The sequence below is a fragment of the Ranitomeya variabilis genome, chromosome 1, assembly GCF_051348905.1.
Source record: "Ranitomeya variabilis isolate aRanVar5 chromosome 1, aRanVar5.hap1, whole genome shotgun sequence".
Lineage (NCBI taxonomy): Eukaryota > Metazoa > Chordata > Amphibia > Anura > Dendrobatidae > Ranitomeya > Ranitomeya variabilis.
This window is the reverse complement of record NC_135232.1, coordinates 257,501,715-257,516,927: the sequence shown is the minus strand read 5'-3', so window position 1 is coordinate 257,516,927 and position 15,213 is coordinate 257,501,715. Positions and strand designations below refer to the sequence as shown.

The 15,213-nt window shown below is 39.3% G+C and overlaps 1 long non-coding RNA gene across 1 annotated transcript in view; it reads right to left on the bottom strand.

The window, feature by feature from the left end:
- Nucleotides 1-162: 162 nt before the first annotated feature.
- Nucleotides 163-15,213, bottom strand: part of LOC143813393 (uncharacterized) — a 42,020-nt gene continuing 26,969 nt past the window's right edge. The window contains exons 2-3 of the long non-coding RNA XR_013223606.1: nucleotides 2,356-2,513; nucleotides 163-265 (exon numbers count right to left, since the gene is read on the bottom strand). This is a non-coding gene — a long non-coding RNA (uncharacterized LOC143813393). The remainder of the gene's footprint in view (nucleotides 266-2,355; nucleotides 2,514-15,213) is intronic.

The following is a 15,213-nucleotide window of genomic DNA, read 5'->3' as shown; positions in this document are numbered from 1 at the left end:
AAAGCCCTCCCCAATTAAGTGGGGCTTCGTGCATCAGCACAGGGACACAGAGAAAGTGGGGGGTGGACCATCCCCCTCAATTATCTCATGTCACCCGTAAGAAATAGACCATATAATTTTCCGCCATAGTAAAACAATGAATAAATAAAGGGACAAGTGAGTGCCAGTCATATTTTTTATTCAAGAATGTTGACAAACCATGTTTTCAAGCAACTACCAATAATTTGTGCACAGAATACGTCTTTATTTTCATAGATTGGGATATCTGAAAATAAACAAATTAAAAACAGTTTTTTAGTACATATATGAAAAAGGAAAAACATATTCACACCTTCTATAGGACTTGACTAGTTTTGAAATCCACATTTAATCCATGTGGTTTTAATGTATTGAGTACCATAAGGAACAAGGACACTGTAACAAATACACAACAAATTCAGAGTCACAAGTTAGAAAATGCTGTATTTTATATTCTTCTCAAGTAATTGGGTGAACAAAACTTGACCCTTTAAGCATCATGTTGCAAGTTAACACATGATAGGCATGGAAAACACCCCTTTCTACTCTGGCCAGATAATGTGGTTTGATTAGACCTTTTAAACGATACAATATCTGATTTTACTAAAGTAGAGCCAATGGTACGGTTACGTTTATAGGAAAAAATTGGTAAATTGGAAAATTCTGTCACATGTGGAAGACATTTGGACAGCATCCCCCAATGTTTACACACAATCTTTGAAATTTTTCCACTTTCCTCACAAAAGGATGTAACCAAAGGTATGCGGTTTAGATCCCTTTTGTAAGGTTTCTTTTGAAGAAGGACTTCTCTTTTCATCAAATCTACTTTGTTTTTCTGTCTATCTAAGAGATTGTTGGGGTAGCCTCTATCTGAAAATTTTTTTATGGTACTTTCCATGGACTTTTGCAAAGAGTCCTCCTTACTTTCAATACGCTTAACTCTAATCAACTGGCTGAGCGGGATCGATTCTATTTTTTTTTTAGGATGTTGGCTATTATATAGAAGAAGGTCATTTTTATCAGTAATCTTTGAAAACAGTTGAGTTGTAAGTCTATTGTTGTCAATTTTTACATTAACATCCAAAAATTGAATGTTCGTATTTGAATGTACCAAAGTAAATTTAATTGTATCATCAACTGTATTCAAATAGTTGTGGAATTCAATTAATGAGCTCTCTGAACCCGTCCAAATCAGGAAGATGTCGTCTATGTATCTCCACCACGCAGCCACATAGCTGAAGTGGGGAGACACATAGACTAAATCCTCTTCAAGGACACTCATCACTATATTCGCATAGGTGGGCGCCATATTTGCGCCCATGGCGACTCCTCGCACTTGCAGATAATATATATCTCCAAATAGAAAGTAATTTTTGGTTAATATCAGTTCAAGCAGTTCTAAGATAAATCTTTTGCTTCCCTCAGTGTATTGAGTGTTTTGTAATTTTTTACTAACTGCTGTTAGACCCTTACTATTTTCAATTGACGTATGTAGAGAGATTACGTCAAATGAAGCCAGTATAACTTCACCTGTTATCTCAATTCCACCAATTTTCTCGAGAAAATCTGTCGTATCTCTTACAAAAGACTCTGTATGATTGGCAATAGGGTTCAGAATTCGATCTAAAAAGATTCCAATGTGAGAAAGAATGGAATCGCAGCCTGAAACAATAGGTCTACCCGGAGGATGTATGAGAGACTTATGTATTTTTGGTAGAATATACATCACAGGAGTGATGGGAAATTCCACTGTCAAAAAATCAAAGACATCTTGGTCAATTATTTGTCTATCAAGGGCATCATCCAAAATGGATTTTATATCCCTTGCAATGTCAAATTTTGGATCATGAGTAAGTCTCTCATACACCTCCGGGTCAGTAAGTTGTCCATTAATTTCATCGATATAGTCTTTTTTGTTCATAATAACGACTGCGCCACCCTTATCTGCACTTTTAATAATTATTTCATCATCATGTGCCAATTCATACAGAGCCTCCATTTCACCTGCCGTCATATTGGGACATAAAAATTGGTTAGTGCACTCTTTTTTCAATTTCTCTATATCTTGGTTAACAGCTGAAATAAAAGCCTCAATCACAGATGAATTATTTGGTGGAGTAAAGTTACTTATTTTTTTCAAATTCAGCTGTTGTAAATTGAGACTACAGTTGATAGGCTTTACTAAATTTGGTTTATTAGAAAACCACTCTTTAAGTTTAATGGATCTGAAAAATCGCTGAAGATCCATACTGAGTTGGAGCCAGTCCACATGCGTACTTAACCCAAAAGATAACCCCTTATTCAAAACTGATATTTGATTTTCATTAAGAGTCTTACTTGAGATATTCACAATTAAGTCTGTTCTTTGCTCCTTGTCGCCATCTGTTTCTCTACTAGTGATTTGTTTTTCCCTCGTTTCTCTTTTTTGTTGTCTCCGGTGTTTTTTTCCTCCCCTTTTCCTGCCATTTTCGTTTTTTCTTTCATAGGGTCCGGTCCTGAAAAAATTAACATTAGATAGCAAATTTCCATTATTATGGTAATGAATTCCATTTTTTTCTGTCCAATAACCTCTTTTTTTCCAATTGCCCGAATTATCTCTTTGCCAGTTATAGATGTTTCCATCTTTATAATCATCCATGTCTCGGTTCCATTTTCTACGTTTTACATCCTCCAATTCAAGGCGTAATTTGTCCATTTTAATTTTTATAGATTCTTTAAAGTTATTCCATTCTTCCTCTTTCATAAGACTTTTTATTTCTACTTCCACCGATGATATATCACATCTCAATTTTTTGGTCTCTTGTTGTAAAAATTCAACATTTAAGAGGATTATGTCCAAGCCGTATTTATTAGAAATCATACTAAACTTTGTACAAAAAGACGCATCACTTGACATCAGATTAGGGCGAATGTTGGAGCGAAGCCCTCTAAGATTTTTTTTAACCCTATAATATTCACTAAGGGTTATTAAGTGTAATTGGGCTGTAGTGAATTTTCTCGTAACATTTTCATATTTTAACTTCAAGTCATATAAAGAAGGTGTACTCAAAAAGGTGGCATTGCTTTCCACCCCTTCAAGTATTCTTTCCCCATCTTCATTGGTATATGCAAAAACACCCGAATCAGGCATATCTTTTTCCATAGCCCACACTGGAAAATAATAAAGCCAAAAATATACAAAAACTGAATAGAAAAATAGAAATAAAAAAGTTCAAAAATTATGCAAAAAGTTAAATAAGTCCGATGCAAATTTCCACAGAGCATAGTATATAGACAAAATTAGAACAGCATCATATTACCACACTTGCAGTGCAAAGCTCTCCAAGCCAGTGTTCAGATAGCTCCAATAATATGAGAAAAAAGGAAAACAGCACAAAAAAGATTGTAGAAAAGGTGGGTTTTAATGCCTGGACGGCGTGGCAACGTTTCGGATTTCCAATCCTTTTTCAAGCAGTGAACATACAAATGAAGTGAGTATATATAGCTGTTACACATGTTAATTATTAATTTGTTATTAAGAAATTATCTACATTCATAGCATCAAAATCCATATATTGTATATTGAAACAAAGTGCATCAGTGCTTACTTTCTCCAAGATATACATATATCCTGAAACAGTATTTATTAGATAAAGTGCATTGTGACTGTAAGCAAAATACATTAAGTGGTCAATTAAAACTTCACAGATGTCCCAATCTATTATGAAAGCAAACCGGAGACGTACTTACAAACATATCGCCGCATGTATTTCATTCTCGGCGTCTTCCTAGAGTCACTGCGCATGTCTGTGACACCTAGCTGAAGACACACGGAATTATGGTCGGCGCCTGCGCACAGATGTTCCAAAGACGTAAACGCCATCTTGGAAAAGGGAATAATCCCTGACTTCAAGAAGAAAGATAGAAAGCTCCAAAAATAAAAAACAATATGTATGTTTTTACTAAGCGCTTATCTCCTAAGCCATCTTTAGATGTTATATTAACAAACTGATACTAAATAGTCATACATTTGTTTGGCTGATACAAGCGCTGTTCATATATATATTTTGCTTTCATAATAGATTGGGACATCTGTGCGCAGGCGCCGACCATAATTCCGTGTGTCTTCAGCTAGGTGTCACAGACATGCGCAGTGACTCTAGGAAGACGCCGAGAATGAAATACATGCGGCGATATGTTTGTAAGTACGTCTCCGGTTTGCTTTCATAATAGATTGGGACATCTGTGAAGTTTTAATTGACCACTTAATGTATTTTGCTTACAGTCACAATGCACTTTATCTAATAAATACTGTTTCAGGATATATGTATATCTTGGAGAAAGTAAGCACTGATGCACTTTGTTTCAATATACAATATATGGATTTTGATGCTATGAATGTAGATAATTTCTTAATAACAAATTAATAATTAACATGTGTAACAGCTATATATTCTCACTTCATTTGTATGTTCACTGCTTGAAAAAGGATTGGAAATCCGAAACGTTGCCACGCCGTCCAGGCATTAAAACCCACCTTTTCTACAATCTTTTTTGTGCTGTTTTCCTTTTTTTCTCATATTATTGGAGCTATCTGAACACTGGCTTGGAGAGCTTTGCACTGCAAGTGTGGTAATATGATGCTGTTCTATTTTTTTCTATATACTATGCTCTGTGGAAATTTGCATCGGACTTATTTAACTTTTTGCATAATTTTTGAACTTTTTTATTTCTGTTTTTCTGTTCAGTTTTTGTATATTTTTGGCTTTATTATTTTCCAGTGTGGGCTATGGAAAAAGATATGCCTGATTCGGGTGTTTTTGCATATACCAATGAAGATGGGGAAAGAATACTTGAAGGGGTGGAAAGCAATGCCACCTTTTTGAGTACACCTTCTTTATATGACTTGAAGTTAAAATATGAAAATGTTACGAGAAAATTCACTACAGCCCAATTACACTTAATAACCCTTAGTGAATATTATAGGGTTAAAAAAATTCCTAGAGGGCTTCGCTCCAACATTCGCCCTAATCTGATGTCAAGTGATGCGTCTTTTTGTACAAAGTTTAGTATGATTTCTAATAAATACGGCTTGGACATAATCCTCTTAAATGTTGAATTTTTACAACAAGAGACCAAAAAATTGAGATGTGATATATCATCGGTGGAAGTAGAAATAAAAAGTCTTATGAAAGAGGAAGAATGGAATAACTTTAAAGAATCTATAAAAATTAAAATGGACAAATTACGCCTTGAATTGGAGGATGTAAAACGTAGAAAATGGAACCGAGACATGGATGATTATAAAGATGGAAACATCTATAACTGGCAAAGAGATAATTCGGGCAATTGAAAAAAAGAGGTTATTGGACAGAAAAAAATGGAATTCATTACCATAATAATGGAAATTTGCTATCTAATGTTAATTTTTTCAGGACCGGACCCTATGAAAGAAAAAACGAAAATGGCAGGAAAAGGGGAGGAAAAAAACACCGGAGACAACAAAAAAGAGAAAAGAGGGAAAAACAAATCACTAGTAGAGAAACAGATGGCGACAAGGAGCAAAGAACAGACTTAATTGTGAATATCTCAAGTAAGACTCTTAATGAAAATCAAATATCAGTTTTGAATAAGGGGTTATCTTTTGGGTTAAGTACGCATGTGGACTGGCTCCAACTCAGTATGGATCTTCAGCGATTTTTCAGATCCATTAAACTTAAAGAGTGGTTTTCTAATAAACCAAATTTAGTAAAGCCTATCAACTGTAGTCTCAATTTACAACAGCTGAATTTGAAAAAAATAAGTAACTTTACTCCACCAAATAATTCATCTGTGATTGAGGCTTTTATTTCAGCTGTTAACCAAGATATAGAGAAATTGAAAAAAGAGTGCACTAACCAATTTTTATGTCCCAATATGACGGCAGGTGAAATGGAGGCTCTGTATGAATTGGCACATGATGATGAAATAATTATTAAAAGTGCAGATAAGGGTGGCGCAGTCGTTATTATGAACAAAAAAGACTATATCGATGAAATTAATGGACAACTTACTGACCCGGAGGTGTATGAGAGACTTACTCATGATCCAAAATTTGACATTGCAAGGGATATAAAATCCATTTTGGATGATGCCCTTGATAGACAATTAATTGACCAAGATGTCTTTGATTTTTTGACAGTGGAATTTCCCATCACTCCTGTGATGTATATTCTACCAAAAATACATAAGTCTCTCATACATCCTCCGGGTAGACCTATTGTTTCAGGCTGCGATTCCATTCTTTCTCACATTGGAATCTTTTTAGATCGAATTCTGAACCCTATTGCCAATCATACAGAGTCTTTTGTAAGAGATACGACAGATTTTCTCGAGAAAATTGGTGGAATTGAGATAACAGGTGAAGTTATACTGGCTTCATTTGATGTAATCTCTCTATATACGTCAATTGAAAATAGTAAGGGTCTAACAGCAGTTAGTAAAAAATTACAAAACACTCAATACACTGAGGGAAGCAAAAGATTTATCTTAGAACTGCTTGAACTGATATTAACCAAAAATTACTTTCTATTTAGAGATATATATTATCTGCAAGTGCGAGGAGTCGCCATGGGCGCAAATATGGCGCCCGCCTATGCGAATATAGTGATGAGTGTCCTTGAAGAGGATTTCGTCTATGTGTCTCCCCACTTCAGCTATGTGGCTGCGTGGTGGAGATACATAGACGACGTCTTCCTGATTTGGACGGGTTCAGAGAGCTCATTAATTGAATTCCACAACTATTTGAATACAGTTGATGATACAATTAAATTTACTTTGGTACATTCAAATACGAACATTCAATTTTTGGATGTTAATGTGAAAATTGACAACAATAGACTTACAACTCAACTGTTTTCAAAGATTACTGATAAAAATGACCTTCTTCTATATAATAGCCAACATCCTAAAAAAACAATAGAATCGATCCCGTTCAGCCAGTTGATTAGAGTTATGCGTATTGAAAGTAAGGAGGACTCTTTGCAAAAGTCCATGGAAAGTACCATAAAAAAATTTTCAGATAGAGGCTACCCCAACAATCTCTTAGATAGACAGAAAAACAAAGTAGATTTGATGAAAAGAGAAGTCCTTCTTCAAAAGAAACCTTACAAAAGGGATCTAAACCGCATACCTTTGGTTACATCCTTTTGTGAGGAAAGTGGAAAAATTTCAAAGATTGTGTGTAAACATTGGGGGATGCTGTCCAAATGTCTTCCACATGTGACAGAATTTTCCAATTTACCAATTTTTTCCTATAAACGTAACCGTACCATTGGCTCTACTTTAGTAAAATCAGATATTGTATCGTTTAAAAGGTCTAATCAAACCACATTATCTGGCCAGAGTAGAAAGGGGTGTTTTCCATGCCTATCATGTGTTAACTGCAACATGATGCTTAAAGGGTCAAGTTTTGTTCACCCAATTACTCGAGAAGAATATAAAATACAGCATTTTCTAACTTGTGACTCTGAATTTGTTGTGTATTTGTTACAGTGTCCTTGTTCCTTATGGTATGTCGGTGAAACGACTTGTGATTTTAAAACTCGTATTAATCAACACCGACATCCCATAAGGAAGAAACGTATGGACCTACCTGTGTCTAAGCACTTTGTGGAGAAATCACATACAGAAAAACAATTGCGATTCCGCATTATTGACATGATGATCCCTGCTCAGAGAAGAGGAGGTGATCGAGTGCGATTACTTAAAAAGAGAGAATTGGAGTGGATTGTGAAACTCAATACATTAAAACCACATGGATTAAATGTGGATTTCAAAACTAGTCAAGTCCTATAGAAGGTGTGAATATGTTTTTCCTTTTTCATATATGTACTAAAAAACTGTTTTTAATTTGTTTCTTTTCAGATATCCCAATCTATGAAAGTAAAGACGTATTCTGTGCACAAATTATTGGTAGTTGCTTGAAAATATGGTTTGTCAACATTCTTGAATAAAAAATATGACTGGCACTCACTTGTCCCTTTATTTATTCATTGTTTTACTATGGCGGAAAATTATATGGTCTATTTCTTACGGGTGACATGAGTTAATTGAGGGGGATGGTCCACCCCCCACTTTCTCTGTGTCCCTGTGCTGATGCACGAAGCCCCACTTAATTGGGGAGGGCTTTCGTGAATCTTTTACGGACTTATGTCTGGACCATTCACGCCATTTGGGCTTAATATAGGCTCTTTTAACTATAAGGACATTGTGGGTGTGTCTATTTATATATATGAACAGCGCTTGTATCAGCCAAACAAATATATGACTATTTAGTATCAGTTTGTTAATATAACATCTAAAGATGGCTTAGGAGATAAGCGCTTAGTAAAAACATACATATTGTTTTTTATTTTTGGAGCTTTCTATCTTTCTTCTTGAAGTCAGGGATTATTCCCTTTTCCAAGATGGCGTTTACGTCTTTGGAACATCTGTGCGCAGGCGCCGACCATAATTCCGTGTGTCTTCAGCTAGGTGTCACAGACATGCGCAGTGACTCTAGGAAGACGCCGAGAATGAAATACATGCGGCGATATGTTTGTAAGTACGTCTCCGGTTTGCTTTCATAATAGATTGGGACATCTGTGAAGTTTTAATTGACCACTTAATGTATTTTGTTTACAGTCACAATGCACTTTATCTAATAAATACTGTTTCAGGATATATGTATATCTTGGAGAAAGTAAGCACTGATGCACTTTGTTTCAATATATAATATATGGATTTTGATGCTATGAATGTAGATAATTTCTTAATAACAAATTAATAATTAACATGTGTAACAGCTATATATTCTCACTTCATTTGTATGTTCACTGCTTGAAAAAGGATTGGAAATCCGAATCGTTCCCACGCCGTCCAGGCATTAAAACCCACCTTTTCTACAATCTTTTTTGTGCTGTTTTCCTTTTTTCTCATATTATTGGAGCCATCTGAACACTGGTTTGGAGAGCTTTACACTGCAAGTGTGGTAATCTGTTCTAATTTTTTCTATATATATATATATATATATATATATATATATATATATATATATATATATATATATATATATATATATATATATATATATATATATATATATATATATATATATATATATATATATATATATATATATATATATATATATATATATATATATATATACACACCGGTATATATATATATATATATATATATATATATATATATATATATATATATATATATATATAAATCAAAAACAATAATAAAAAAATCGAAAGATATTGTATCTATAAATAAATATTTGAATGAAAAAAATATATAAACAATAAAAGTACATATATTTGGTATGGCCGCATTTGCAACGACCCAACCTATAAAACTATCCCACCACTTAACCCCTTTAGTGAACTCCATACAAAAAAAAACAAAGCAAAAAACAATGCTTTATCATCATACTGCCGAACAAAAACTGGAAAAAAACGCGATCAAAAAGACAGATATAACTAAACATGGAACTGCTGAAAATGTCATCTTGTCCCACCAAAAAAAGCCACCATACATCTCCATCAGCAAAAAAATAAAAAAGTTATAGCTCTCAGAATAAAGCGATGTAAAAATAAATATTTTGTCTATAAAATTGTTTTTATTGTATAAATGCGCCAAAACAAAAAAAATATATAAGTGAGGTATTGCTGTAATCATGCAGATCCGAAGAATAAAACTGCCTTATCAATTTGACCACACACGGAATGGCATAAACACCCCCCACCTAAAAAAAAAAAAAAAAAAATTACTGAATTGCTGGCTTTTGTTCATTCTGCCTTCTAAAAGTAGGAATAGAAAGCGCTCAAAAAATGTCATGTGCCCGAAAATGGTACCAATAAAAACGTCAACTTGTCCTGCAAAACACAAGCCCTCACATTACTCTATGGGCCAAAATATGATGATGCAAAAACTATTTTTACTCGGACTCCCATGACAGCACGACGAGAGAGGGGATCCGCCCATTAGGAACAGGAAACCTACAGATACAAAAGGGCGGCACCTCTCCCCTGCATCAGTTGGTTTCCTGTTCCTAAAGGGATGGGTGCCCACAGATGAATCTTATGGAGCCCAGGCCGGCCGGCCGATTCCGGTAGCGAGGGGGTCTCCTACCTCGGCCGGTGCGGAGATCCCTGGAGACGCCACGGTGGTCCTTGCTGGACTGCACGTCGGTGGCGTTCGCAGCAGGGAGCAGAGTCCAGAGGATTTCTCGCCTCCATCAGCGTCAGCGCCGGTAAGTATTTCCCATTGGCGGTGCAGCGGTGGCGTACTTGCGGGGTGCCGGCGTCAGGATTATGTGGCCGGAGCGCTGCGATCCGTCCCCGGCGTCCTGCACCGCTCTCAGCGTGTGCTGGAGCGTTTCCGGGTGCGGTGACGCGGGGGGGCGGAGTTAGTAGCCGCTTCCGGGTCGCCGGATGTCTGCGCATGCGCAGTCGATCCAAAATGGCGGCGCCCATGTATCCTGATTACCAGTATTCTCCCACATGAATCCTATCATCCCTGCGGTATCCTGGGCCAATGGGAATGGCACTGACCTATCTGCTGACCGGATCCAAGGGGGATTTAAGCAGGTGACGATTCCGGAACCCTGCTTTTGGTCGCAATTCGTCATGGAGAGTGGTGGTGAGCAGCAGCAGCTGCTTGATGATGTGCGTCAGAAGCCCAAGGAGAAAGACAGAAGCGACCAGTCCAGTCGTAAAAGCTCATCCGGGCAGGGATCAAGAGCTTCGACTAGGAAAGAACCCCCTCGCATTCCGGTACTTTACTTTGGCGCACGGGTAAGTGATCTACGTGAAAGTTCACTCTGTGACGCGGGCCCCTTATACTTTATCATTCTAGGGAAAGAAGAGTGACAAGTCAAAACATAAGGAGTGTGCCCTCTGTGGAGTCCCCTTACCAGACTGTTATCCTAAGAAATTATGTGCCCCCTGTATACAACAGACGGTGAGGTCTACAGGTGTGGTGGGGTGGAAGCGACATTAGGTCAGATAGTAGTTATCACCTATACTGTCCCCCCCCCAGGTAGCAGAAGAGTCTGTGAGTGCGGCAAACCTGAAGGAGATGATACGTTTGGAAGTGAGGGAATCTCTACGGTCCCTATCCCAAACGGGAGGTTCAAAACATAGAACCCCCCTGGACTCTAATTCTTCGGAGGAAGAAAGAGAAGAGGGTGCCTATCACTCTAGTCCTTCCTCCTCTTCATCAGATGAGGAGTCTGGACGATTTTGTCTGCCCCTGGATAAGATTGACAAAGTGGTCAAGTCAGTTAGGGGCACAATGGGCATAGAAGAAACCAAGCCGCAGCCCTCAAAGCAAGAGATGATGTTCAGCGGACTGGATCGTAAAAAACACAGATCTTTTCCAGTGAACGAAAAGATTCAAGACTTAATCCTCCGGGAATGGAAGAAGCCGGAAAAGAAGGGTTCCTTACCGCCAGCTTTAAAACGCAGGTACCCCTTTGATGATCCGGTTGTAGAGACATGGGACAAAGCCCCTAAGTTGGATGCGGCGGTGGCAAAAGCATCCAAGAGAGCCTCGTTGCCATTTGAGGATATGGGGACCCTCAAGGACCCCCTTGATAGAAAAGCGGACATTTTCCTTAAAGGTACCTGGGAAACAGCGGCAGGATCTCTCAGACCAGCGGTTGCCGCAACATGTACAGCCAGATCTTTAATGGTCTGGCTGGATCAGTTAGAGACCCAGCTTAAGGACGGCGCTTCCAGAGATTCTATTCTGAAGGCCTTACCAACAATTCAAAATGCTGCGGCCTTTCTATCAGACGCTTCGGTGGACTCAGTCAGGATGGCGGCTAGAGCGGCAGGGCTCTCCAACGCGGCTCGTAGAGCCTTATGGTTGAAGTGCTGGTCAGGCGACATACAATCCAGAGCTAAGCTCTGCGCAATCCCATGTAAGGGAGAATATCTCTTTGGTCCAACTCTGGATGAGTTGCTGGAGAAAGCGGGGGATGACAAGAAGAAATTTCCTAATCCTTCTTCAGCATCCTACCGTCGGCCCTTCAACAGAAGAAGATTTGGTCGCGGAAAGAAACGCGGGTCCTCACCCTCTAGAGAGAGTTTTAGATGGGAGGACAGACGCGGAAGAGGTACGGGCTATATGTTTCGCCGTTCCTCAAAAGAACAAAAAAAGCCGGACCAATGACTAGCAATCCCCGTGGGGGGTAGACTGTCAACATTCTCTTCAGCATGGTTTGACATTTCGAACAGTAAATGGGTCCGAGGCATTATAGCTAAAGGCCTAAAGCTTGACTTTAGTCATTGGCCTCGGGATAAATTTAAGTTAACCCCTTTACGCTCCTCCCCCCTTGAACAAGCAGCCCTGGAAGCAGAGGTCATGAACTTATGCTCCAAGAGAGTTTTGATCGAAATCCCAGGATCAGAAAGAGGGAGGGGATTTTACTCTCCTCTTTTTCTGATCAAGAAGCCAGACGGATCATTTAGAACGATCATAAATCTCAAAAGCCTTAATGAATTCCTGGTCAATGAATCATTTAAAATGGAAACAGTCAGTACAGCAATAAAAATGTTGTTTAAACACTGCTTCATGGTAGTTGTGGATTTAAAGGACGCATACTATCATGTTCCAATACATGAAGACTTCCAGAGATTCCTGAGAGTAGCTGTGACAATGGGGGGTCAGGTTCGTCACTTCCAGTTCAGAGCTCTTCCCTTTGGCCTATCAGCGGCCCCTAGGGTATTTACAAAGTTAGTGGCCGAAGTCATGGCGCACTTGCGAGAATCTGACATCCTGATTGTCCCCTATTTGGATGACTTCCTTATAGTGGGAAGTTCGGCAGACCATTGCCTCTCACAACTAGAGACAACCACAACCAAACTTGAACATCTGGGGTGGATCATAAATTATGAAAAATCCCGGTTACAGCCCCAAATGATACAGAGATTCTTAGGGCTGTTGTTAAATTCAGAAACCCAACAGTGTTGTCTTCCGCCTGACAAGTTGTTACACATCCAACAACAAGTATCTAAAGCAATTGATAAACCATCCATGACCCTTAGACAGGCTATGTCACTGTTAGGATCTCTAACCTCATGCATTCCCGCTGTCCGTTGGGCCCAATTTCATACCAGACCTTTACAATCCGAGGTACTGGTTAATGATAGAATTTTACAGGGGTCTTTGCAGAGTCAGATTACCTTGGGTCCAAAAGCCCTTACTTCTCTTAGATGGTGGCTAAACAGTGACAATTTATCGGCGGGAGTTCCCTGGGTAACACGGGTGACACGTATTGTAACAACGGACGCTAGCCCTTCAGGTTGGGGAGCACACATGGATGACATGATAGTTCAGGGTCTATGGGACCCCTTAACATCAGCCTCCTCTAACCACAGAGAGTTAATGGCAATTGAACTTTCTGTTAAAAAATTCCTCATATGTCTGCAGGGTCACCACGTCAAGATCCTCTCGGACAACCAGGTGGCGGTCGCATACATAAATCACCAGGGTGGAACTCATTCCGAATCTCTGATGAGAGTGGCGGACCGGTTATTCCAGACAGCGGAGAACAATTTTCTATCTTTAACCGCACTGCACATAAGAGGAAAAGAAAATGTGAAAGCGGACTTTCTAAGCCGCAACACCCTGAGACAAGGGGAATGGTCTCTAAACGATCTCGTGTTCAACCAGATTGTCCAAAAATGGGGACATCCAGAGGTGGATTTATTTGCCACCAGGGACAACCGAAAGACAATAAAATTCTGTTCCCTAAATCCCAGGGAGAATCCTCTGGCGGTAGACGCCTTTCTGATCAACTGGGACTTTCGGTTGGCTTATGCGTTCCCCCCGCTGGGCCTGATACCTCTGGTAATCAGGAAAATAAGAGAAGATCGGGCAAGAGTTATATTGATTGCCCCATTCTGGCCCAGAAGGGCCTGGTTCACCTGGCTCAGGGTCATGTCAGTGGAGGACCCCTGGGTGCTTCCGGACATCCCAGATTTGCTCCACCAGGGTCCGATCAGCCATCCTCAAGTAAAGAGTCTCCATTTGACGGCATGGAGTTTGAGAGGGCGTTGCTGAAAAACAAAGGGTTCTCCCCAAATTTGATTGAAACCCTTATGAAAAGTAGGAAGCAGATTACAACAACAATCTACGCTAGAACCTGGCGGAAATTCCTGGCCTCTTCTGACTTTAATTTAGAAGAGGGAATACCTATAAAACAGATCTTAGAATTCCTGCAAAGGGGCTTAGAGCTAGATCTATCCACTAGTACCCTAAAAGTACAAGTCTCGGCCCTAGGGGCCTTGTTTTCATGTAACGTCGCCAATAATTATTGGATCTCAAGGTTCATTAAAGCCTCTAGTAGGGCTAGACCCATACATAGGGATAGATCTATGCCTTGGGATCTTAACCTAGTCCTGTCAGCATTGACTAGAGAGCCGTTTGAACCATTACAATCAGCTTCAATTAAAGCATTATCCCTTAAAACAGCATTTCTGGTAGCAATAACATCTGCCCGTAGGGTAGGAGATATACAAGCTCTCTCCAGAATTTCCCCTTACACAGAGTTTCTGCCAGATAGGGTAGTCCTCAGACCAGACCCGGCCTATTTACCAAAAGTATCATCTCGGTTTCACAGGTCACAGGAGATAGTGTTACCATCTTTCATTCCCAATCCCTCCAACCCTAAAGAAGAGCTACTCCATACACTAGACGTTAGGAGATGCCTGTTAGAATACATCTCTGTTACTGATACATGGAAGAAAGATAATGCCTTATTTTTATCTTTCCAAAATCCCAGAAAAGGACTCAGGGTATCAAAGTACACACTAGCAAAGTGGATTAGGGAGGCTATCTCTTTGGCTTATACTGCAGGTGGGGGTCCGACTCCGCAGAATCTGAGGGCGCATTCCACCAGGGCCATGGCTACATCCTGGGCGGAGAAATCTGGAGTATCAATCGACCAGATATGTAAGGCGGCCACATGGTCATCCCCGTCCACCTTCTTTAAGCACTATAGGTTGGATTTAGGGGCCTCCTCTGATCTCACCTTCGGGTTAAGGGTGCTGCAGGCTATAGTCCCTCCCTAAGGTAGTGTTACATCTCTGTAAATCTCTCGTCGTGCTGTCATGGGAGTCCGAGTAAAGCATTAAGCTACTTACGGTAGCGGCATTTCTCGGAGGCCCATGACAG